The following is a 27,062-nucleotide window of genomic DNA, read 5'->3' on the forward strand; positions in this document are numbered from 1 at the left end:
AAACATTCAAAGAGCATGCAGGCTAGCTGGTTGACGGCGAGGACGTAATTCCTCGCCCGGGCAATTTAAGGGAATCGAGAGGTGCGACTCACCGCGACAACAGTCATCTCCGGGGGCGCCTTAGCGCGCTCGCGTTTGCCTCGCTGGGACGCCGATGGCAGCCATTGTCGCCCTCCTTTTTGCCCGATCTTTGATAGAAGGTGGTCGCTAGGCACGTCCTCTCGCCTCGCTTCCCAAGCTCCAACTCCCCCCCCCCCCCCCCCCCCCCCCGCAGCTCGCATCCCGCGCGCGCTCGCCGGCTTAAAGACACTCCTACGGCGAGGAGGTAGATCCCCCTCGCCGACGTCTTGCCGAGCAAGTTCCCGCGAGGAGCAAGCGGCGTGGCGAAGCCGAACCAAAGGGAACGCGCTAAGGTCGCGTTCCCACAACACTTAAATAGGCTCTCTAACCGCAAGAAAAGACTGTTTAGAGCTGCAAGATTGTCCCGTCTTCGGCTCGATGGTCAGCATACAAAGTTGCAGCTGCTATGTACCTAAGCGAGCTCAAAGTTGCTAAATTTGCCTTTTTAAACTGTAATTTGCCCTCTATACTGCAAAATAATCCTAAACGATTTTGGAACATTGTGAGGTTTAATGACAAGCATAACAAACTGTCTTTAATGTTTCAAGGCAATGTAGTCCCGGATAATGAATGTGCATCTTTACTTAACCGTACCTTCGCTAAAACCTTCTCTGAACCACCCAGTACAAATAAAACAATTCCCTCAGAGCCATCAAAGTTTCCCTTAGTAGATATAATAGTTGTTAGCTCAGAAGGAATACGGTATATCATCGACAAACTGAAGATTTCATCTGCTTGTGGCTGTGATGGCATCACCACAAAATTCTTGAAAAATACGGCCGAGTATTCTGCTATCATTCTTGAACGAATATTTACGCAGTCACTTCTTACGGCTGAGCTTCCTAACTACTGATTAATAAACAAGGTGGTCCCAGTGCATAAGTCGGGGGCAATGCATGATCCACTTAACTTTCGTCCCATCTCGCTTACATCTGTGCCATGCAAACTTTTGGAACATATCATCGCCACTCTATCAAGTTTCTTCAAGAACATAATTTTTTACACCTGCTCAACATGGCTTCCGGAAACAATTCTCCTGCGAAACCCAGCTACTAATATTTACCAATAATTTGCACATATCTCTCGACTCCGGAATAATAACTGACTGCGTCTTACTTGATTTCAGCAAAGCCTTTAATAAAGTATCTCACTCCTTGCTCTTACACAAACTCAGCCTATTAAACATTAACTCATATGTGCTTGTTTGGATTCGTGGCTTTCTTACTAACCATGCGCAATTTGTATCAGCCAATAATTTCTATTCTTCTACTACACCAGTACTTTCCGGTGTCCCACAAGGGACTGTCCTGGGGCCTTTACAGTTCCTAATTTACATTAACGACTTACCTAATAGCATCTAATCAAAAATATGCCTATTCGCGGATGATTGTGTAGTTTCTCGCCCAATAAACAATGATGATGATGATGTCGCTATTATCCAAGAAGATCTAACCAAATTACTTCACTGGTGTAAGTTATGGCAACTGGAATTAAATGTCTCCAAGTGTAAGTCTCTGCGCGTGTCTCGTAACAACGCCGCATGTCCAAGTTACCTACTTAACACAACCACGCTCGATTGCGTCCCTTCCTACAAGTACCTTGGTGTCAATATATCTAACAACCTATCATGGAAACATCATATCACGTCTGTTACATGTAAAGCAAACAGAGTCTTCGGATTCCTGAGAAGAAATTTTTTCAGAGCCCCTGTGGATCTAAAAAAGCTGCTTTACACTACCTACGTTCGTCCACATTTGGAATATGCTTTATCTATATGGGACCCTGGCAATACCACCCTAGTTAGCGAACTCAAGAGGATCCGAAATCGTGCCGTAAGGTTTATATTATCTGATTATCGCAGAGCCGCTAGCGTTACAAACATGAAATCGATTCTTGCTGTTTCACTGCTCGCTACTCGCCGTAAGATATCGCGCCTGGTACTTTTCCACAAAATTTATCATAACAACTCCCTTCTTCGTTCACTTTTGATAACCCCACCATCTTATGTGTCAAATCGTACTGACCATGCGCAGAAAGTTGCCGTACCTCGATGCCGGACGTCAACGTATTTTCATTCATTCTTGCCTAACACGTGTTAGAAATGGAATCACCTCCCACAATCACTTGCATCCATTGCCGATCCTTGCAGTTTTAAAAGAGCGCTGGATAATCTATTTTGCATTGACAGTATAACAAGCTTACTTTTGTTACTTGCTTTTTATTGAATTATGTTACTGTTTACAGTTGCATTTTAAAGTTAGTTGCATCTTGTTTGAAAATGTTGCTATGCCTTATTCATGTGTTTTTGTATCTTGTACACTGTTCGTCAGTGCCCGCTCCCCTCTGCAATGCTGTAAACCCGTGATGGTACAAGAAACGAAATGAAAAAAAGTATCTGTGCTCTTTCGTCAATGAGTGTGCGGGTACGGCTCCGCCGTCGGCGTTTCGTTGGAGAGGTATCTGTATCGCTATCTACTTCTTGTGTATCTCTCGCTGGGCATGTGTTTGTGGGTATGTCGCCTTGCGCATCATGTTTATGTGTTTGCTCTGTACTGGTGTCCAAGGATGACCTGTAAAGCAGCACGCCCTTCCACGGAGTGCACGAAACAAAACACGATTGTTTGTAATTTACGACTGAGCTTACCTGAGGGAAATTTCGAACAGACTCGACCTTTATCCTTCCGGATGAACGTAGAACTGTATTTTTCCTTCCCGCGTGGTAGGCATCATACCGTCTGTGTAGCACACCGACCCAATTCCAGTCTACCACCGATGACACCGGACCGGTCGCATTGGGCTGTTTGACGGCCACGTTGAACCTAACGCCAACACAACGCACATGTCATCAGTAAGGGTATCAAACCTATATCTGCGCGTTCCCTTCCCCCCACCCTCTTCTTCCAACCCGTGCTCGCATAAACCGGCAACCGGCCAAGAGCGGGTGCTTAGAACTGAAAGATACTGCCAAAAATGTCGCTCTGAAAGCTCTTTAAGCTGAACGAATGATATCGGCCAACGTCGGCGTTCCAAGCGGGCCAGTTTCTGCTCATCCGGGAGGGATTCGCAGCTACACGGCCAGCTGGAATTTAAGGCGGCAACGGCAGCGGCAGCGGCTTTCCGTGGTTTTCGTGCCCATTCAAGCTTGTGTTCTGGCTGACGCTTCTTAAATTTCCGCTCTTCTTCCTCCAAGCGAGCGACATAAGTCCGTCCCATAGCGATTTAACACCTTGAGGGCTTCGACCTCTATGTATCGCCAGCGCGATCGAATGAGGCGTGACGCAGGGGTGCGATGGGTAGAAGGCCGCATCTTTATTGTAGCAGTCTTTATATACGGAGAGTGACAATAAAGGGTGCGTACCCTCGCTACACTATCGTATCATAAAGGGGCTGGTTTGACACGAGGCAAATGCTGCGCAAGATATGATACATCCTCCTTGGTGTATAAAACAATTGGCACGTTAACACGATTGAAATGCTTACAAAATGTTAAGCACTCATTCACGGCATTTGATAAAAACTCTCGTTGTAAGTCAGAAGTTTCGGTGCTTTGCGTTGTCGCTGCGGTCTTCTTGGAACTTGTGTAGCTGTTGTGCCCGGGTTCGGAGCCGCGGGCATGTATCCGGCAAGGCGACTGAAACCTCATGCGCCGTAGCAGACGGCGCTTCGTCCTCACCGCTTTCGGGAAGGTCTCTGCTGAAGGCCGCGCTGGTTAACAGCGAATGTCGACGATTCCGTCGCAGCTGCCACCCTTCTGTCGTGACGCCGTAGGACCTTGAATGCCCGGAAGGCCTCAGGACTTAAGCTTTCTTCGCCCAGGCCCCCTTGTAACGCAGACAAACCATGGCCCCTGTTTAGAGCGGTACCAGAAGTCTTCCAGGGCGGTTGGTCTAGGAGCGCTTCACGATGTAGTGGTCCGGTCCGGTCCGGTCCCCATGTACGGCAGGGTGTTCCGCAGTCGTCTGCCTTGCAATATCTCCGCTGGTGCCATGCTGCACTCTAGTGACGTTGTCCTGTCAGGAAGAAGACCGAGCCAGAAATCTTGCTTTGCTTCGTGAGTGTTTTTTTTTCAGGATTCTCTTGATAACCTGAACGCCTTTCTCAGCCAAACCATTGAATTGCGGATATCCTGGACTGGATGTGATGTGTCTAAAGTCGTATGCCCTGAAAAAGGGCCTGAACCAGTGTTGTACACGTTCCTCCAAAATAGGAACGAAAGCTCGTTCCTCGTTCCTTGCCAATTTTGAAACGAGTTCCCGTTACAAGTTCCTTTATTGCGAAAGGAACGCGTTCCAGTTCCACTTCGAAAATTGGAACGTGTCGTTACATTAACGTTACGATTAGGTTTTTAAATTAAAATATAGTGTAGGATAATCCTGGGTCGAAATTAAGTGAGGCATTTAAAACTCACATCGAACTACATATATTATACGAATATTAACACCACCGGCAGCAGATTATCTGGAGATAAAGATAATCAAAAGAAACGCGCCTAGGCGAATTTTTTCAGGGAGCACCGGACAAACTCCAGACGGCTCGAGGACATTTCGGTGCCGGATATTTCGGTGCGGAAATGTGGGTGTACGGACATATCGGTGTACGGACATATCGGTGTACGGGCGTCTCGATGCACGCACATTTCGGTGTACGGACATTTCGGCGACCAAATTATCCGGTGCTTGCCAGTTTGCGACAGCCGTTATATTTTTATTTCCGCTTAACGTGGGTCATGGACAACAATCTGGAGCCGTCAATTTATTTTTTTGATTGATGTCATGTTCGATCTTTGCCAGGTATTTTTAGAAATTCTACGTGTATATATATTTTTTAATACCTCTTCCTGGGGACACCTGTTATGCAGCCGATTGAATTCTTTAGCAAGTGTTTATTTTTTCATTTATGACAGGTTGTTAATTTATATTTGCTCTTTTTTAGCTAAGACAATTACCCGTGTTTACGATCACCTCTTTTGTATTTTTTTAAATTACACACCCTCAAATTACATAAATTACATGCACACTCTCAATATCCAAAAAGTAACAAACATTAGCTAGCCCCCCAGAATGAAGAAAACCTTATGAAGAGTATTACAAGGGCTGGGCTGCCTTGCTAAAATGAATTCGCGAACACTGGTCTAGGACATTGTCGGGGAGGAAAAACGGGCCTTTTGGAAAAGAGCCCCAGGTTCTAATGTCCTAAATGCTGATTAAGCGCGTACCGGTTGTGCATACAAATTCCACCCATTGTGTTCGGGACAACCAACCTTCGTTTAATGTTTACAAGCCTACATTTACCACCTTTTAATTCTTTGTTCTAGCGCCCCCCCCCCCCTCCCACCTCCCTCCTCTACTCTCGAATCTCGACCAGATTTCTTTTTCAGCCATATTATTTTCGGTTTTCCCTGAAAATCCTACTGGCGTGGTGGAGTTCACGGTCTCCGAAGCGTAACCGCAGTGATTTTTTTATTTAGAACATACTGCTAGCCTTTTACTGGAGGCTTTTGCAGGAATTGGGTGATACATTCAGAACAATGACATAGCACACTTCGCGTTTAAAACAGAGAAAAAGCTTTACATTCACCATGGGCGCACGAAACCTCTATAATGTGACAGAAAAAGCCACCCAAAAAGCCGCCGAGAACACAATGGCCCCTATCGTTTGCTGGCTACGCCCTTCCGCGCGTCGTGGTCATATCGACGGCGCCCCCACTCCAGGAATCGCTCTTTTTGCGCCTTCAGTCGCCCCCTTGGGATTTGACTCATCAAGTCGCGCATATCATGGACACCCGCGCATATCATGGACACATCGCTTCCTCCTATTATCAGGAACAAAAAAAAAAGAAAAGAAAAGAATAGGCTAGTGTGACGAGAGCGGCAACAGTCGTTTCGAAGTCCAGTGGACGCAATGGTGAAGCACAAGTGACACCCCTCTCAATCTACTTCGGGGGATGATTGCCGGCGGGGCTCAGCTTTCCCCTCCCCTAAGTAACGCCACCGTAAGTGCGATCGTTGGTTTGTTAGTTTTAGGTATAACTGACACCGAATGCAACGAAGGCGAGATTGATTGAGAGAATAACTAAATCGAAATGCACACGCTCTTAATCGACCTCGTTTTCCTGTTGTTGTTTTTTCGCGGAAGTTTTGCTGGGGGGGGGGGGTGGGGGGGGTGGAGCAATAGACTAAAAGCAGCAGCGCCTTGCACCGTTGGGTGAAGTGAAAGAAGCGCTTTGGTAACACTTAAAGTATTAGGGTTGTTCACATGAATGTTAAAATAACAAAAAATGGTTGCCCGGATCCAAATTAACAACGTTGATTTTTACCATCTGCTACAGAAATTGGGTTTCACGTGGCAATGCTCCGCCAGGGTTTAGCGTTCGTTTCCACGAACGGCGGCGCAAGCACAAGTCTCGAACGTAAAATCATATCAAGTCACGAAATTACAATATTAAAGCTAAAATGTTCAAAGAATGCCTGGGACATCCCCTCACTCAAAATGTCTGGGCCAAGACGTCGTGCACCAAAATGTCCGTGCACAGAAATGTCCACACCGAAACGTCCTGGACCGAAATGTCCGATACCTAAATGTCCGGATACCGTTTAGCAGTCCGTCCGTTTCGTTGGCTACGTCGTTACCGGGTTGACCTTAACCGGTCTGCTCCTGAGCGCGCGGAAGAGCGAGTAGGAAGGGTGCGTCGGCACGGACATGGCGAAGGCAGGCCCGCGGAACTAATCCCCCTACCGCGACGAATGCCCAAGTGCCCAGCCGGGTCCCGGTCAACCCAGTAACAACGCATACGACAGAACGGACGGACTGCTAAAACTATCTATTCTTACCCCGCCAAGGAACAATTCTATCGGCCAGACGCGCATTCTGGCCTCCCCAGACAAACGATGAAGGGTGAAAAGCATTCTCGCAGCTACGCTATTCACCCGTCGAACCCCGCGTAAGCAACCAGCATGAAAGCAAGCACAAGTTGTGGCCTGCTGCGTGGTTATTCTTCTGCATTTCACTTTCGAGGAAGCACGTACGGCTGAAGGGGGGGGGGGGCAAACTGACCATCTTATAGGAAGAGAAACGCAATAGCGCTTTGTGGATTTTTGTACTCGAGCCTTGGCATCAAAAACAGCCAAATCCTAGCGATGTAACGGCAGGAACGCCGTTCCTGCCGTTCCTTCAGAAACGTAACGAGTTACCGTTACAGTTCCACCGACCCTTAATGGAACGGTCGCGTTCCTTCGTTCCTCCAAAAAGGAACTAGTTCCAGGAACGCCGTTCCTTGTAACGCCGTTCCGTACAACACTGGCCTGAACTCATGACACGAAAATTGTGGGACATTATCTGTCAGGACTTCCAGTCGAATGCGTTACCTAGAAAATATGGCGCTGGTTGCCTGAATGACAGAGCTCGCCGATATGTCACGCAACTGCTCCCCTTCAGAAAAAAAAAAACTCCCAAGCATTTCCTCGAGGGTGAACATGGTTAAGTGCGAATGCACGGGGTGATGCTATGAGGGGGAGTAAAGTTAAAATCCGTTGGCATTCGCCCGTGAGCGCGCGCGAGCCGACCCACGGAGGTCTGGCAGTTTATCGCTGCATATATAGGGGGGTACGCCGCGCCGAGCGCGCCGAGCCAGGTGGCTGAGAGAGGAGGCGAGCGCAAGGGGAGAGGGACAGCGGCGCACGGCAGCTGCAGCCGAGCGAGGGGGAGAGGAGAGAGTGTGACGTCACGGTGGAGAGAGAGGCGCGCGGCAGCTGCTGGGGAGAGGAGGCGCGCTGTGACGTCATACGCTCCTCTCCGCTCCACGCCGTTGCTAGGGAGAGGAGGACTGCGGACGCCGCCGCCGCCGCCGGCGGCGGTGGAAGGTTTGGGGTCGCTTATAAAGTGCATTCGCACTTAAAATTTGACAGCGCGTCGTATACGCTGCGGTACGACCGTCCACCGTATTCAAAGATATCGATGCCAACTTTTTGCCACGGCATCTTGGGCACTAGGCGCATCATTAAGGGTTCTTGCGGCTGCGCATAAGCGTACTTCTTGCACAATGCACATTTCTGCACGAATGTAGCAATGTCGGCGTCTCCGTGGTCGGCGTCAATGCCCGGCCAAAATACAAGCCGCCTTGCCCTTTCTTTGCATTTGTTGATGCCCATGTGTCCTTGGTGAATTTTTTTTAATGTATCTCTCCTGAAACTCTTGGGGATTACCACTTTACATCCTTTCAAGAGGACACCTTTCACCTACGTCAGCTCTGTAGAAAATGGTCTCAGCTGTCCCTCTATGCGTAGCCCGTGTTCTAAACTGTGCAGCACCGCTTTAAGATACGAGTCCCGACTCGTTTCTTCGGCCAGTGGACACACACGTGGGTGACCCTTTCGCTGCTCAATCGTAGGCCTCGATTGCGGAGGACAGCTGACTGGGCGCATTGAGCCATGAGACTAACACGTTTGAATCTCCCACCACCATAACGGGTATTTCATCGAAAGCGGCATTAAGATGCTGTGCTTGCATTCCCCTCCCTTCTCCCCCATCCCGTGCACGCCTAAACCGGCAAGGGGGGATAGGCGCCTAATTAGGCGTGAAATACAAATGGTGAATGCAGAGAGAAAGACTTCATGTTCTACCAGGCTAAGATCTATTATTATTGTTCCGCAAGAAGAACTATGACCAGCTGGTCAACGAGGGCCGCCGACGCGACAATGTTGCTTGGAATGGCTTTCAAGCTAAACAATAATTATGTGCTCAGGCCGGCGTTCCAGCGGGGCAAGTTGCTTTCAACCGGCAGGGGCGCGCAGCTAGTGGGCGAAGTGGAATTTGAAGCAGCAACGGCCGCGACAACAGACAGATTTAGTTGGGCCACGGCCGTGGGGCGTGTCCCGCCCAGGAACAGAAGCAGCAGAAGCGTGAGCGACTCGCCGCCGACCGAAGCGCCCCCACCGCGCGTCGGCCGCCTTCGGAAGTGTGGCGGCGAGGTTCCTTCACTCGCGACGGGCGGCTTTCCCGCAGCAATACGGATAACAAAGATGGCGGTCGGTCGCGCAACTCTTAGCTCCCTGCGGGAGCTATATACAGGAACTCTAAGCTAGACCTTTGCTTCTCTAAAATCCTACCTGTTCTGTGGGAGCGCGGCCGGCCAGTGTCGGCGTGGGGAGCAGTGCAGCGGACGGCGCTTCGCTGTGCTGCATTCGTAGGTATGGGCGCTTTCAGCCGATTTTAAAGGGACACTGAAGTGATATGTAAACATTGCGGGATTACTAGCGCAAATTGTAGTCCGGAGTCCCCAGGCCACGTTTCGACCACTCTGGGGGCGTTTACGCGATTTTATTTACTAGAAAAATTAATTCGAAAATGCTGTCCTCCTCTCTTTACGCTCGCCCATTTTCTGCGGCGTTTTCATGTGACGTCGGGAGGAGCCGAGCTCGCAATTGGCTGCGCTACAGCACGGCACCCCGGCCTTCAGACAGAGTCAGTCGGCCCAGCGTTTCGTCCGCCGGCCGCCGACGCGTCGTCGCAATTCGTACGCTCAGTTGAAACGAAGCCAGGACACGTTTGTGAATGGAAGAATGTGCCTTTCTTTACTTGGTTAGTTCAGTGAATGGAAGAATGTGCCTTTCTTTACTTGGTTAGTTTGTACACTGTATCTAGCTCCAAGTCAAGGTCGCCTCACACAAGCGCTGCACAAGCGCACATACGACGCTTCGCTGACTGGTACGCCAGTAGGAAAATATAAGGCCTCTTGAAGGCGGTAGAAGAGCCAGCGACGTCAATATACACTCTAAACTTTTTTTCCTCCCATATACTCCATAGAGGTTCTTTTTCGCCTGTCCTCTAGTGGTCCTCCTTGTAGGAGTTTTTTTACTACATGGAACAGGGAGGTTTTGTTTACCTCCTCAAAACAGGGAGTTTTTAGGTTATAGAAAGGAGGTATTTAGGGAGTGTTAAGAAATGTTCGGGAGAATTTAAGGAGGTCAAAATGGAGTATTCTTTACATCCTGAAGGGCGTTTTTAAGTGATGTTTATGAAATTTTTAGGCGGTTGAATAGGAGCCTATTATGGCTCCCTTTGGAAGTACTTATGTTAGTTTAGGGGCATTTTTAGGAGGTTCAAGGGAAGCATTTACTTCTTTTGAATGGAGTTTGACGAAATCTTGGGGAGTTTTGTAGGCCTTCCGAAAGGAGGTTTTCAAGGCCACAAGGGAGAAGTTCTAGTTCTCTGCGGGAGTACTGATTTCACACGGTTTTTCTCGATTTCAGGTTTATTTCAAACGAACTATCGCAGACAAGTTTACATGGTACATGGTGTACACAAGGAGGTTCCGAAATAAATACTTATGGCGACCTCATATTAGAAATCACAAATGGTACATTGCTAAATAACACGCCAGTTAGGAATTGAAGACAGCAATACGATGCTAGTTGAACAAAACGTAGAAACAATATTACTACAAGAACTGGAAATACGCGAAAAACAAAGATACGCACAAACACAACCGCATGGTAAGTGAAATCATTATAGAATACTAGAGGATCGAGAACGCGTCAGTACTTATGAGAACTTATCAGTACGCATCAGCGCTCAGTACACAGTGAAAAAAATGGCTGCAGTGGTTTACAACAACAAAAAAAAAATTCAGTAGGTGGTGAAATGAGCGAGAGCTGTCTGCTAGTTGAACAAATTGTAGAAACAATAATAATACCAGAACTGGAAATACCTGAAAAACAGATAGGCACAAACACAACGGCATGGTAAATGAAATCATTATATAATACTAGAGGATCGAGAACCCGTCAGTATTTATCAGAACTTATCAGTACACATCAGTACTAAGTACACAAAGTGAAGAAAAAATGGTTGCAGTGGTTTACAACAACAAAACAATTTTTCAATTTGTCGTGAAATAAGCGAGAGCTGTGCAACGATTTGATATTGAAAGGTAACAAGCATTTTGTAGGTGGTAAAGGCACAAGAGATAAATGATGTAGGAGACAGACTGCAGTGAGATGGCTATGGATAAATGAGTAATATAAAGAACGAAAAATATGCTGCGGAAAATACCAGTGCGTTTTGATAAAGACACAAATGCGCCAAGAAAAGTGACCGAGTCTGACGGGTTAATTGCAATGATATAGAACAGAATGGGTGGTATCGCGACAGCTTCTTTAGAGTGAGAACAAAAAGCCATGAAATTCGTGTTTTTCGGATAATTTTTAGTTGATTCATTTCGCACCAGTTGCCAATATTATTTAGATAATTGTTTCAAGTTAAATTAGTTTGTTAATATTATTGCTTCACTGAAAGATAGCTGTATTATGAGCATACAGAACGGCCCATCAAATATCCCCTTTTCAGTAAAAAAGGAAAAAAGAAAAAGTCAGAAATATAATACGGAATTCTTTTTGACTACTATCCAATGATTACAGGATTGAAAACAAATATTAGTGAGCGATATTGATGCGATAAAAGTTAATTAGTTCTAAATTCTTCACACGTGGTTTGACATGCAGGCAAGGTCCAAAAAGGCATGTTCCACAAACGTTAGAGCTCTGTGTGCCTTCTTGGGATATTGAATGTTGAAAACCCAGAACCATGCAAACAGACTACACAGTCCTCCCAGTAAAGATGATGCAGTCAAGACACGCTGGCCATCGATGTGGAGGCTAACTTCCCCGTTCACGGAATGCAGACAGGGAGTCAGAGGAACATCTGCCTGAAAAAGCAAAAAAGAAAAAAAATGCCCCACACGTAAAATTCAAAACAGACACTATGGTTAAATGAACTTAATAATTCGGTACAGTAATAAAATTGTAAGGCCAGGTTCCCTGCGAATTCCAGTACCTAAATTAGGAATGCAAAGGCTTCATAAAACCAAGTGCCAGTACATTAACCGTCGTGGCTTTTGAAGCAATAAAAAAGATATTACTTCCGCACAATATACTCGAGCACAACTTTAAATGACAGTGAAGATAAAATGCAAGTCTCTGTAGGTTGATAGATTAGTTTTTGTTTTTGACTGAAAAACACTTTGGTATTGCACGATTTTGTTAACTGCTGTTTCTTGCTTTAAGATGCCAGCTTGCATCTATTCAAGTGAGTGGGCACACAGTTAAAGATGCAAACCATTACACTGCCTCTCCCCTACCATGGTGGCTCACTTTCATAGAAAAAGTGGAGCTTTTGCGAGCTGGACGGCTGTTGCAAGCCGTGGCAATACTCACTTCTGCTGGAGGGGCCAACTTGGTTTCCGAATGCAGCCTTGCCTTGTACAGCACAGCCTATCCTGCCTTAAGATCTATGAAGTCATTCAACTCGATCATGTATCAGGATCTGCAGAAGAAAATCGTGTCAGCAAATAATGAATTCATGCCGGACAGGCACCCACTGTTTCAGTTATACTTGCAGATACCTCCACCTATTTCCCTCCTGGTGTTACATCCAAAGCTAATTTGTTACGGCTTGTCTCATCAAGTATGGTCATTTGTCATAACACAGCTAGTCATACAGGAAAGTCCTTCACTGGGTCAGAAAACACTTTCTTTTTTTTACAGTAGTAATAAACTAGGCGACTCAGTCATCGGCATTCTGACACCTTAATATTCTGTGTCACCGAGTTGACAAGCGTGATTGGTGCATTAGGTCATTTGTAGCCGCAACCGTTACTACAGCCTTGTTAGCTAACGTAAACCTCGTTCATGGCACCAAATTACTTGTGATTGCACGGCAACAACAACAAAAAAAAACAGCTAAAATGGAAACGCTATTCTCGCAAACTTACCAACGCTGCATGCCACACACACCTGCCTTAGTTAATTTACCGTGATTGTAGAAGTTTCCGTCACGCAAAACCACAGTGCACTTTTTGGAGCTGCAAGCTCCGTGTCAAAATCGAGTGTCAGATGAATCGAGTAATTTTTGTGTATGGTCTTACTATTGATTATGACAAATTTATTACCAACAAAAGAAGAGTGTGTGCATTGTTCTTGTAAAAAAAATGATATCCTTTTTTATGCCCGGCAGACTTGTGTCATGCTACGGCAAACTATGTTCTCTTCCATAAGGGCATGAATTTGTGTTTTTAATTACGTGGCCTTAGCTGGCGACTGACGGGCCCCGATTGTATACAGACCCCTCATTATCATCCGAAAGGGAATAAAAACATTTCGGTTTCGAACCACGTCGCCGTCGTGGTCCACACTATATGCATTTAATCGTTCGATAGGCTCATAGCATCTTTTACGCATGTCACCGTTTCCTTAATAGGGTACGCTGTTAGATGTGAAGAGTCGACTCAAGCGAGCAAACAACCCCACCGAATCTACAGGGCACAGTTTTCGAAGGGGGTGGCCGTCTGATCTGCGGCTTTCGCCGACCAGAGCGCTAAGAATGAGTCAGAGCCTTGAACGAAAACAACACAAAGACTTATATTTGGACAGGCAAGCCATCAGGAGCGTTAACAAATAGATATTACAAAGTAGAGCAGTTAACTAAAAAGAACACGAGCAGTTCGATGCATATGAGAGACAGAGTCCCACAATATTCACCGACCGGGCCCGACGATGCACCGCTGTCGGAGGCGATTCGGCTACCTGAGTAACCGTCACGTTGCTTTGAAACGACGCCGCGCGCGACAAACGATTTCATCCCGAATGCCCTGTTACAAACCGGCCTACAAAAGAATGCGAATGGATACCCCAAAAGCTACAAACAAGTACAACAAAAAGAGTGTGCGCTTTTTTCTTTGCCCGTGCGTGTGCGTGCTGTGTGCGGCACGGGTACTTCGCAGTTAACCCTATCCAAACGTTTGACAAACGCATCGACTAATGAAAGAGCACTAACCAGCGAGCTGTCCACAGCTGTCGCCGTATCCAAATGTTAGCGGCCGTTCGTCGTGTGACAGGGGCACATAAAAATCTTTCCACCAAATGGCACTACTAGTCCTTCTCAAATAAGAAAAAATGATGGCCCAAGGCGAGGCGCTTGAAGCTCCGGCCGCACCAAGTCACCGGCCGCGCTGCACGGAGGTTGTTTACATCCGGGCAGCAAGTCGTGCCGCCAGGGCAAGTTGAGTCGCTGCAGTCGGGTGCGTTGGCGCGCTGGCACTAGAATTTAAATTGTCTATATATGCGCAAGCAAGCGAAGCAGATGAACATTGCAATTGTTCGCAACGGCGAGAACTGTCTCTTTGTTAGCAGCAGAGTTTGACAACACCTACCGCCAAAATAAACAGATTGAAACAACACGGCCGCGCTGTCTGCTTGTGATCGCGCTGGCTGAAGCATCTATACAAGTATACGTACGGTATCGGTTTTGTAGCTGCATGCAACCGTCGCGTCCTGCTTTCTCGTTCTAATTAGCATTAGTACACGGTTGAAGTGCTGACACACGGAAACAACACAAGACTAACATGGCGACCGCCCGCTTGAGATGATTACCCCAGATGGGGAGTTTATTGTGGACGTGGTTGTTTACAAGGGACCGAACGCCATCTCACAAATGGTGTTATGTCGATCTAAATCCTCCCTTTTGCTACACGGATGGGCAACGGTACTACCATGGAGGTTCGTCCACTTGTTTAGACCATGCCTAGGGAGTACATTTTTTGCTATAAGTACTTTTCAGGGCACATTACTTGATTAAAACTCCATTTCCGGCTAGTTTGCGTTTACAGTGTAGGTACAAAGGAAATAAAATCAACTGACATTTTTACCGTACAGCGTAAAACTAGGGTGCGGGAAGCACTTTTTTGCGCTGGGCGAACAAGCACAGCGGTCAGCAGCACGACTACGCATCTGCGAACGCTTTTCCGTCTAAGAAATGCAATTGCTAGACGTGAGATATTGTGGAAACTTGGGGGATGCTTACTGCACGAGCGCAAAACAACAAATAGTCACCTAAGCTGCTTGGAATGCTAAAACTAAATAAAAGTGTAAACTGGTTATACATTATATACCTTACATTTCCAAGGACGGCAGCGCTCGCCCGTGGCCGAGTGGTCTGGAGCGTTGGGTATATCATCGCAAGTGTTTTGCAAGTCACAAGTTTGAATCCCCGCGGGTACATGCTTTTTTTTTATAAGTTAACTTTTTCGTTTTCCGCCGATGTTTTCGATACTGAGTTCACCTTTTTTGGGCCGCAACGTTCATTGCTCCACGAACTAGTTCACAGAACGCGCGCAGGCTGGCAGTGGCGCGCTAGCGAGGTCTCGTTGGCGTGCTGATAAGCACCGACTGCTTGCGGGCAGTGGGCACAGGCCAGAATCAACAGACCCTTGGCCTGGTGCGAACACGCTTTTTACGATACAGGCATGAGTGAGGCAAGGTCCAAATATGGGGGAAAAGCGCATGGCATTTGAGCGTCTGCGCGGACGCGGAGGGCGTTCATGCACTGCGTAGGCCTCGGCTAGTGAATGCAACGATTCCAAGCCGTCCTGGGAGGCTTATCTTATACATTTTACAGCCGACAACATGGCAGAAGCGCGGTACGATGATTACTGACATATTGAGAATGCCGATCTAACACCGCCATCGGTTGTGTTTTACAGAACCGAAACCGAAACCGAAACTTGTTTGATTCCTAACCTTGGGCATCGTCCAATCACGGTGCCCCCTCCTCCCAACGTCACAGCCTTAGTTGGTGCGGCCGTCGCTAACCGCGCATGGTAGTTTTTCTTCTTTCGCGCTTTGTAAAATAATTACCGACTTGTGAACCGGATAAACGATGAAAAGTGTGCTAATTTGAGCCAGTCTACGCAGTGCAAGCAAAAACGGGAGCATGACAAATTCACTTCATTGTCCCTTTAAGGGCGCATTTTCGTCCTCTACAAAACAGATTACCCAATTGGCTCCTACGAATACGAAGAGTTTGTTACCCAAGCATGAATTAATGCCAGTACGTTTTTTGCGAATTAAGAACGATCGAGCCGCTAAACCATGGAATCGTGTCACTGCGCTCTATCCTCGATATCCTCTAAGGGTAAAGGTTTCTACACATTCTGGGGGGCATCGGAAACACTGTCGGCACGGAATCTTTTGCTAGCTGGGGCACATCACGCAGTATTTCGACTAAGTTACCTAACAAAGAAGCGTTTTTGTGTATACTCCCGCCGTACACTGCCGTGGATATATAATTGATTGATTTAACGCGCCGACGGAACGCACGCGATGATGCGCGCCGTAGTGGAGGGCTCCGGATTAATTTTTACCACCTAGGGATCTTTAATATGCGCCGAAATCACGTACACACGGGCGTTTTCGCTTTTCGCCTCCATCAGAAAAGCGGCCGCCACGGCCTGGAATCGAACCCGCGACCTCATGGATATATAGCGCGTGAACATATTTGTGTTGTGTGTGGGCGCTTCATATTTTTTTTTTTTAGGCGCTTTGGAACCATCCTCACTTCTCTTTGCTTTGGAGTCAAATGCAGTATTCCCTCGTTATAACGAGATCGCTTTATTCGAAATATCGCTTTATTCGAAATTTCTTCTGGTCCCAACCCAAACGCATGCTTTTTAGGCCCCATTACTCGAAGCACTGGAAGAGCCTGACCCGCTTAGAGCGAAGTGTCGAGCGGAGGCGTCGCCCATTGCCGGCGACCCATCGGCAAGTCCGGCGGTCAACATGGCCGGTCAACGCAAGCTGGTCGTTCCCCGGGCGATTTTCTGGAGTCAGTTCGTGCTCGATTTGCGTCAACCGACTTTATACAAACGGTCCAACTGCGTGGTACTGTCCTTAAATTTTGTTCCTAGACATTGGTCAATGGCGTGGGCGCGACGGTGTGCGAACACCGACACTCGAACCGTAGTATTAGCAGTGTCGTTGACAAGGGAACGCCGAAAAGCGCTTGTTTTGCAAACTTCACGGCTGCACACCTCGAGGAAAATTTGCCCAGTGATCATGCTAAGCCTCTAGAGCGAAAACCGTCAGTTTTCATGATTGCACTGTGTGCCCAGAGTGAGCGGGTAATCGTTTATTGAGCGCAACAAGCACAACCCTAGACTCTATATAGCAACGGCATTTGCGGCGGTTTCCAGCGCGAAATTCGCGTATCATTCCGTGACGCCCGCACGCCTATCTATAAATTGGCCACAGCCACTGACACTTTTATGGACGACGACCACGGCCTCATGCATTGCTGGTCAAATCGGAGATGGGGTTGCTCGTGCCCGACAAAAACATGCAACAGCCAAAACTCACTTCCCTTTTTGCACCCGAATAAAGTTGTTCTTCTCTGAATACATTGTGTTTTGGTTCCTTGCAGTTGTGGTGCAATTAAAGCTCAATTGCGTAAGCTCTTCTCGAGCGGTTGCTTATATCGAAATACCGCTTATAACAAAATTTTCCGCCGTCCTGCTGACTTCGTTATAACGAGGGATTACTGTATATGCTTTGAAGCTTGAACGGAATCTGACCAATTTGCATCGTTCATTAATTAGGCCCCATCGCATGTCGAACGCTGCCTCCTCAGTTGGGAATATCTGTTAAATGTAAATGCCGAATAAAAGTAATAGGAATGTACGTGTCGCGGTTGGATAATCTCATAAAAATTACGTCCGCTCCCTACATTATTTGTGGGGATTTCAATGCACACAATGCAATGTGGGGGAGCACGCACACGAGCGCAAGAGGGCAGAAGCTTGCTGTCTTGCTAAATTATTACGGTATTGAACCACTAAATGATGGAAGCATCACATACCTCAAGTCCCCCACCGTCACCAGCTGCATCGATCTATCATTCGTCTCCGCTCCATTTTCTCGGTGATTTACATGGACCACTGACGTGGAAACAAGGGGAAGTGACCATTACCCTATTTTGATAACCGCCCTCGACGTCTCGGAGTCCTCTCGCTCTATGAAAGTGAAATGTACGAACTGGGATGCATTTACGAGTGCTTCGAGTAGACGTGTGACAGCTGTGACTGGGGATGACGAACTTGTTGACTCGATTGCATCTTGTTTGCGGGACACCACGAGCTGCGTAACCCATCGCCAGGACATGCCAAAAAAGGATCCAGAGTACCAGAGGTTATGCGCCATACGAAGGCGGGCGGAAAGGAAGGCGTTGCGTACCAAAACCATGGAGGACCTGCGAGCTTCTCGGCGAGCGCAAATACATGTCAGACGGCACCTGAACAAGCTGCGCCAGCAACGTTGGAGGAACTTCTGCGCTACGCTGAACGTCAGACAGCCTCTGACACGCATATGGCGAATTGTGAATGGAATGCGAAAATACACCCAGCAGCTTCACCCGTTCATTGCCCTCTCCCTGCACGAGCGCGCATCTTTGAAAGAAGTGGCCGAAGAGTATTGTAAGCTTCTTTCATCATCAACAATGCCTCCCCAACGATTCGTATGTGCCTCTTCCTCCATTACCTCGAAAGTGTCGGAGCCAGCCCTTGATCTTCCATAGAAAAGCTTTCTTCGGCTATCTTTGATGCGAACAAGCGCTCCAGACCAGGCCATGACGGCGTCAGCTACGAAGCCATAGCCCATCTATCTCGGCCCTCTAAACTCCGTCTACTGGAATTCTACAATTCCACATGGCAAAAAGGTAAAGTTCCCGCCGAGTGGAAGCTTGCAAAAATTGTGCCGCTTTTAAAACCTGGGAAAGCGCCAACCAGTTATGCATCGTTCCGACCTATCGCCTTGCTCAGCTGTATCGGAAAGCTAATGGAAAATATGATACATAACAGGATGACATGGTTTCTCGAGAACAGAAAGGCTTATCCCCAGGAAATGAATGGTTTTCGTCAGAACAGATCAGCGATAGACAATATAATTGCTCTAGTGTCCTCACTTGAACAATCACTTAGTTCTGGGTGCACGCCAACTGCAATTTTCATGGACATAAAGGCCGCGCTTGATTCAGTCCTGCACACAGCAATTCTTGCCGCTCTTGAAGATCATGGCTTTGGGGGCAAGTTATACGCATGGATAGCGGACTACCTTGATGGTCGACACCTTTTCATGACCACTCCGGAAGGTTCAACTTCGCATTACGCCGTGGAAAAAGGTGTACCACAAGGTGCCGTACTAAGTCCGTTGCTGTTCAACCTGACCCTCATTTCACTCAAAAGAATCCTTCCGCGTGGAGTTAAGATCACGCTGTACGCAGATGATATCTGTGTGTGGTGTGCTTCTCGTTCCCGACGATGTACACAGCAGCGATTACAGAGAGCCCTGTACAACATTTCTAACTACCTCGCAGCCCGCGGCCTTCAACTTTCTCCAGATAAGAGCGTGGCAATGGCTTTCACACGAAAAAATATGGATCGCTATCCATTGATACTGGGCGGGCGCATACTTTCGTATGTACGAGTTAAAAAATTTCTAGGAGTTTTAATAGACCTCAACTTGACCTGGTCACCCGAAGTCAAACGAATACGGAGCCGCATTTCTTCGGCAGCTCAGGTCTTTAAATGTCTTGCGGGTCCTCGATGGGGCAGTGATTGCCATTCAATGGTTATGCTGCACAAGAGCTATGTGGATGGAGTGCTGCGTTACAGCCTCCCTATCCTGCATAAAATATCTGAGACAAGCAAGAAAAGCCTTGAGGCAGCCGAAAACAACAATCTACGCACCTGTCTTGGACTTCCGAAAAGATCTTCGAGCGTTGGAACCGTGGCAGAGGCACGTTGTTTGCCTTTCGAAGTTATTAGACAACAAGAGACCCTCCGAGTGCACTTGAGACATCGTCTACACGCAAGAAATCATTTCCTAAGTCGTGTCCCCTCCAGGTGCAACAGCTCCGGATTCGCCCAGACCATTCAGAGCATACCACTGTCGGTTCCAACCCAGCCCTCACCAATAATTCCGCCGCATTTCCCGCCGTGGAACCTTGCTCCCCTACAAATTGAATGTGGTATCCCAGGAATTGGCCCCAAGAAGACTATGCCTCAGTCAGAAATCCTCCACATCGTTTTAGACTACATGTATAGAACGCATTCAGCAAGAACATTCATATTCACCGATGGTTCATCAACCATGCAAAGCTCTTCTTCAGGTCTATACATACCACAAACTGGTGAAATGCTTTCATTTCGTCTTGAGCGACAAACATCTTCGACAGCGGCTGAGCTCTACGCTCTGAAGGAGGCAATCGTTTACATCCTGCGCCATGTGCCGCACCAATGGAGTATCTTCACGGACTCCAAGGCAGCTCTGCAAATTCTATGTAGGAGAAGTAGATTCCCCCCCCCCCCACCAAATCGCAGCCTGTGATATATCCTACCTTCAACATCTTGCCTGCTCTGCTGGACACAACATTAAAATGCAGTGGATATCTGGACACAGCGGCATCAAAGGCAACCAAAAAGCCGACGAAGCGGCCGGTAAGGGCCTTCTTTACCGAAAATACCGCAAGGTGTATTTCACGAAAACAGAAGCTTCCGCCATGGCTCACCACTTTGCGGTGACTGAAAGAAGCCGTCTATGGAGCAACTTAAAAATACTCGATGCTTTTTGCACACTATTGACCCAGAATTAAAGTCAAGACTCCCGACACAGCTTCCTCGTAACCTGGAAACGTTGTACCATCGTCTACGCCTGAACTGTGCCTACACAAATAGCTACCTATTTCGCCTTGGAGCGACGCCAAATCCGTGCTGCGACAATTGTGGTTGCGTCGAAACAATTGAACACATTTTATTAGAATGTGCGGCCTACATGGAACCGAGATTCCACTTCCTCGAAAGCATGGAACGTCTACAACAGGGACCAATTACTCTCAGAAATATTTTAGGACCATGGATTCATCCGTCAAAGCAGCGCCAAGCTCTACGGAGTTTATTCTCTTATTTGGATGAAATTGGCCTAATTTCAAAATTGTAAATTATGTGGCCCAAGCTCTAAACAAAAGTCCGCTACCGCGCCAAGTACACGACAGTTTTTTTTCGTTTTCGTTCCTGCCCAGCTCTTCCTTGGGCCTTTTCTTCCCCCATCCTTAACCCACAGCAGAGAGGCATGTAGGCGTCTGTAAATTCCGGCAAACCTCTCTGTTTTTCAAATAAACATCCTTCTCTCTCTCTCTCTTCTCTCTACGCACGCATATGATGTTTTTGGCACTTTCAATCAACAGACAGAAACTGTGGTACTAGCTTCTATTTTTCTATTTTGTGCGCCTCCCCGCACGGGGCACCTCGAGCAATCTTGGTGACGGTACTGGCGATACCGCGGACCCCGAGCCCCCAAACATAAGCTGGATCCAACCGTGCCGATATGTTTATAGGTGGAGGGTTAGAAACCGCGAACGGTGGCCGTCGGAGCCCAGGTCAAGCTCCGGCGGAAGGGCTTCCTGTCTGTCTAACAGGCAGGGAGCTCCGGGACCTCTTTGACTACCAGGGTAAGGTCAAAGAAGAAAGTACCCCCGTCTCCCGGCTTTTTCCTATGCCATATGAATAATTCAAACCCCACCCCCCCCCCAGACGTGATCGGCCCCCCAAAAGGGGCCGCACCGAAGTTTCCTTTCCATCCGTTCCAACAATCCACATTCCGAAACCTGACAACTATCCTCGATTCTTGGTTATCGAGGCAGTTGACAAAACAAACCCTGTTTCTTCCATGTCCGTATTCTTGATCACTAAGTTCATGGAAGGCATCCTCGGAAAATCGTTCGATGCTAAGAAACTCCGTACCGGTGAAGTCCTAGTCAATGTCAAGACGCAGCAACAAGCCACTAACCTCCTCTCGCAAACCTGCATGGCAGATCTGGCCATCAGAGTCACTCCCCATCGTAGCCTCAACAGCTCTCACGGCGTGATCTCGGAGACCGATTTGTTGAATGAGACCGAAGCTGATCTGTTGGGAGGCCAGAAAGATCAGGGTGTAACTGCAGTGAGGCGTATCACCATCAGACGAGACAATAAGGAAATCCCCACAAAGCATATAATCCTCACATTCAACAAATCAAAACTTCCTGAGCACATCAATGCTGGCTTCATTAGGTGTGGTGTACGTCCGTACATACCTAACCCGCGCCGCAGCTACAAGTGCCAGCGATTCGGGCACGCTACAACTTCTTGTCGCGGCAAAACGACCTGCGCGAAATGCGCCGCACATGACCACCCAACTGAAAACTGTGACTCTACTACCTTCACCTGTGCAAACTGTCAGGGGCCGCCCGCAGCGTGGTCCCGCAGCTGTGAAAAGTTTCAATTAGAAAAGAAAATCATTAACATCAAGGTCACTGAAAACATCACCTTCCCAGAGGCGCGGAAGAGGTTCGCCTCTTTCCCTCTGGGGAGGTACGCCGACGCAGCTCGCCGCGGGGCGGAGCGGCGTCTGGTTTCTGCGGGGACCCAGTACCGCGAGTCGGACTTGGTCCCGCCCCCGCCCCCCCCCCTGGGTTGCCTCAGGCAGCCCAACCCGCCTCCGCACCGCTCGCTGGGCCAGCAGCGGCTGTGGGGGCAACCACGTCTGGTGGAAGCGATGCTGCATCCTCCACTTCCACTCCAGTGTCCCAAGCCACAGGCGAGGGCGCAGAGGAGATGGACATGGGGGAGCCAGCGGCAGCTCCCACCCCCACCGCACCGCCTGCGCCATCCGAGGCGTTCCTGAATCCCTCGGTGGTTGCGGGCAAGGGAAAGCGCGCCCCAAAGGGTTCGCGGTCCAAGGAGCCTGATCCCTCAGGCGCTCCAAGGACATCCGAAGATAAAATGGACGTCGGTCCGTTCTTGTCTGCGGTGCACCGCAAGGAACGCGTCCCGACGCCAAAGCCTCCCGACAAGCCAAAAAAGACGAGAGTCACAGCCCCGAAAGACGACACATAAACAACACATTCCAGTAGCTCCAAACACTTCATAATGGGAAGAGAGAACATAGTAGAATGGAACTGCAGAGGCCTTCTGAATAATCTTGACGACGTGTATGAGATCCTGCATACCAATCAGCCAAGTGTAATGTGTGTTCAGGAAACACATTTGAATTCTAAACACACAAATTTCTTGAATAGTTACCTGGTATACAGGAAAGAAAGGAAGGCTGCACACATTCTTCTGGCGGTGTTGCCATAATCGCCCGCAAATCCTTAGCATGCCACCCTGTCACCTTGAACACCGTCCTTGAGGCTGTAGCAATACGCTTAATAATATTTAATAGATTGATAACGGTATGCTCCATATACATTCCTCCTGATGTTACACTTTTGAGCTCTGACTTCGAGGTGCTGGTTGACCAGCTGCCCGAACCGTACATTCTAACAGGCGACCTTAATGCTCACAATTATCTTTGGGGCTCTTCTCGTACGGATGCCCGGGGTCGCCTGATAGAGAGGTTTCTTACATCCTCTGGAGCATGCCTTTTCAACAATAAACAGCCTACATACCATAACATAGGTCACAACACATACTCACACCTTGACCTGGCTATTGGCTCTGCAATTCTCTTTCCATGTCTTGAGTGGGGTGTGGGCACGGACTCATATGGTAGTGACCATTTCCCCACTTCATTAACGTATATAGGTACAGGCCCGAGCAGTCCATCTTCCCATAAAAGGTTTAATGAAGCAAGGGCTAACTGCAATACATTTACAGAGACATCCAAACTACACCACACATTCATAGGACACCTACACGTTGAAGAAGCTACCCAACTGCTCACGGCGCACATCCTCGACGCCGCCGAAAAGTCCATTCCCCACGCCTCTGGTGCCCCCCGCAACCAGCGGAGGCCGTGGTGGAATGAGGACTGTAGGCGGGCGCGAGAGGCCCAGAACAAGGGGTGGGGTGTCCTTCGTCGGTTCCCCCACGTCGGGTAACCTCATTTTGCTCAAACAGGCCAAGGAGTTAGGAAAACGTGTGCACCGTGAGGCAAAACGAGAGAGTTGGCGTTCCTTCATAACATCAATAAACTCCTACACAGACACACGGAAAGTATGAACAAGAATACGCAAACTCAAAGGACAACAAACACACAGCCTGCCTCTGGTCAGCACAACAGGGGACACACTCGAAGACCAGGCTGACACACTCGCACAACACTTCCAACGCGTTTCCAGTTCCGCACACTACACAAACACTTTCATGACACACAAACAAACGGCCGAAAAGAAGCCTATAATAGATAACAATAGGTCATCATCTTCTTATAACTCAGAGTTTTCACTGCATGAGCTGAGGGCTGCTTTGAGCACGTGTAAACCCTCAGCTCCAGGCCCAGACAACATCACATACACAATGATACAACACCTGCACGCAAACACTCTTCTAACACTCTTACACCTATATAACAAGATTTGGCTTTCGGGGCACATTCCAAAGTCTTGGAAGGAGGCTATAGTTGTAGCTTTCCTGAAAGAGGGAAAGGACCCGTCGTCCCCCTCAAGTTACCGCCCTATTGCCCTGACGAGCTGCCTGTGCAAGCTCTTCGAGAAGATGATCAATCGCAGGCTCGTGTACTTCCTCGAGTACAATGGTCTTCTCGAGAGCTGCCAGGCAGGCTTTAGGGTGGGGCGATCGACAAACGATCAACTGGTTGCACTTGACTCATACATCAAGGATGCCTTCGTGCATAAGCAGTACTGCTTAACTGTCTTTTTCGACCTCGAGAAGGCCTACGACACCGCTTGGCGTTATGGGATCCTTAGTGACCTCAGCTCATTCGGTGTTTCGGGTAATATGTTGAACACCCTTGTTAGTTATTGGTCGGAGAGAACGTTCAGAGTAAGAGTTGGTTGTGCACTTTTAAAGGTTCATGTCCAAGAAAGTGGCGTTCCGCAAGGTGGCGTGTTGAGTTGCACTCTCTTTATCGTAAAGATGAACTCTCTTGGAAAGGCACTGCCACCAACAATCTCTTATTCTATGTATGTAGACGACGTGCAAATATCTTTTAAATCATGTAATATGTCAATATGCGAACTTCAAGTTCAGCTTGGTGTCAAAAAGCTTGCCGGCTGGGCAGACAAGAATGGGTTTAAATTTAATCCTGCAAAAAGCTCCTGCGTTTTGTTCTCCAGGAGGCGCGGGGTCCATCCGGACCGAGACATTACTCTGAATGGCGTGTCGCTTCCTGTGAACAAGGAGCACAAGTTCTTAGGTGTTGTGTTTGACCAGAAACTCACATTACTTCCACACATCAAGAAACTTAAACATAAATGTCTGAAAACAACGAACATACTTAAGGTTCTCTCGCATCAATCGTATGGTTCCGACAAAGAACTCCTACTACGGCTCTATACTGCGTTGGTTGGGTCTCGTTTAGAATATGGCAGTGTGGTATATGGGTCGGCGACTAAAACAGCGTTGCGAATGCTTGACCCAGTGCTACACCTTGGGCTGCGGCTTGCGTCGGGTGATTTTCGCACTAGCCCTGTCGATAGTCTGTATGCCGAGTGTAATAAGTGGAGCCTTGAGAACCAACGGACGTACATGGACTTACTTTATGCTTTTAAAATTTCATCGCTGAATAACCATCCTTTTTATCCTGTCTTTAACGACACATCCACATCTGTCACAGACACACACAACGCTCTTTCCACAGTTCGTGAGTCATCGGCAGCCTCGGCGCACGTTGAGTCCGAGAGAGGGGAGAGAGTGTCCTTGAAATATGCTGAGGCATGCCTCGCCGGGCCGGCAACCGTCGAAGTTTGAAGCGCGTTGAAAGCGAGGCGACTGGGCCGGGCATGTCGAGGCGTGAATGTATGACCCACCGACGTGCTGGCACCTGACGGCTGTGGGGCGCACGTCCGTGAAGCATGCCTGGGCGCGCCGTTGGCAACCGCCGGAGGCGCGTTGCAAAGCGAGGCGTCTGGCCCGGCATGTCGAGACACGAAAGTATGATTCACCGACACGCTGGCGCCTGACGGCAGAAAGGCGCACGTGGTGGATTCGCCGCCCAGCCGTGGAGTGATGCGGGAAAATAGGGCGCGTTGGCCGATTCGTAACAGCTTCTCCGCCGGGGGTCCGAGATCCCGATGGATAAGGGTCTTCAACCGTTGTCCGGAGGGATGCTTTCGAAGTGAAGTGCTCGGCAGACGCTCGACTCCAGGCCTGGGCTGTACGACACCGTGCTGGAGCTTCAGAGGGCCGATCACTGGACGAGTAGTAGCTCCCCAAGAACATCTCTGGCTTGGTCATGCAAGCAACAGAACAACACAGGAAGACACAACTGCATCGCCGGCAAGTGCGAAGACAAATCCACACTGAAGATCTACCAGGCTTTAGTTGCGAAAAAATACGCTAAGAACTATCTGCTCTAGTTATATTTTAGCTCAGCAGTACTTTAGACAAGTGAACAAACTTGAAAGGTGACATTTCGCGTGATTGGAAATGTCCCACACGAAAAGAAATGTAATTGTAAAGGGCGAAACCTGCTTCAGGAAAACAATGCAATAGAGAAAGTCAGGCGTCTACAGGCCACTTCTCGCGCCGAGAGCTGCGATTTGAGCTCTCGTCAATGCCCTGAGTTTTTCCCCTTCTTGTACCGCACTTTAGGTGCGGCTGCTCTGTGAAAGCTGCTGCGACCGCGTGAAATGACACCGGTCGTCTTGTTCGACAAAGGTCGAGCGCGTGGAGGAGCGAGCGGGATTTTCCACCGTTCATACGTTAGGCGCGCACTGCTTCTAGGCGGCGTTCCCTTGGCGCTATGCGAGCTCACGGCTTTACCCCTTGACGCGCCCGCACTGAAACACGCACCGCAAGTATCCGCGGAAGTTTTTGCTATCTCCTCGTTGCTCGCCTTTTTACGAACGCGTTCGGCAAGCAAACGCCGGAACGCGTTTGCGTTCTAAACCTCTAGGCTGGTTGGTTCCCGACTTCGGCTCAGCCACAGGTGACACCGGAACCTCAACTAGCTCAGCCGATGTTGGCCTATCGTCGGGAGCATCAGCTGGGAGTGACAAGGGCACAACGAGCTAATTAGACATGTACCTTGCAGTTCCCAACAGTCACTACCTCGCCGTCCCTCGCGCTTTCGGCGACGGCCTCAGCACGCGAAGCTCAAAGCGTGTTCCCGTTCTCCTTC

General features: G+C 48.4%; 1 pseudogene; it reads left to right on the top strand.

The window, feature by feature from the left end:
• Window positions 1-658: 658 nt before the first annotated feature.
• On the top strand, window positions 659-26,550 carry LOC144158110 (uncharacterized; annotated as a pseudogene).
• The last annotated feature ends 512 nt before the right edge of the window (window positions 26,551-27,062 follow it).

This window comes from Haemaphysalis longicornis, unplaced genomic scaffold (assembly GCF_048455015.1).
Source record: "Haemaphysalis longicornis isolate Haplotype H1 unplaced genomic scaffold, Haemaphysalis longicornis Haplotype H1 scaffold_1, whole genome shotgun sequence".
NCBI lineage: Eukaryota > Metazoa > Arthropoda > Arachnida > Ixodida > Ixodidae > Haemaphysalis > Haemaphysalis longicornis.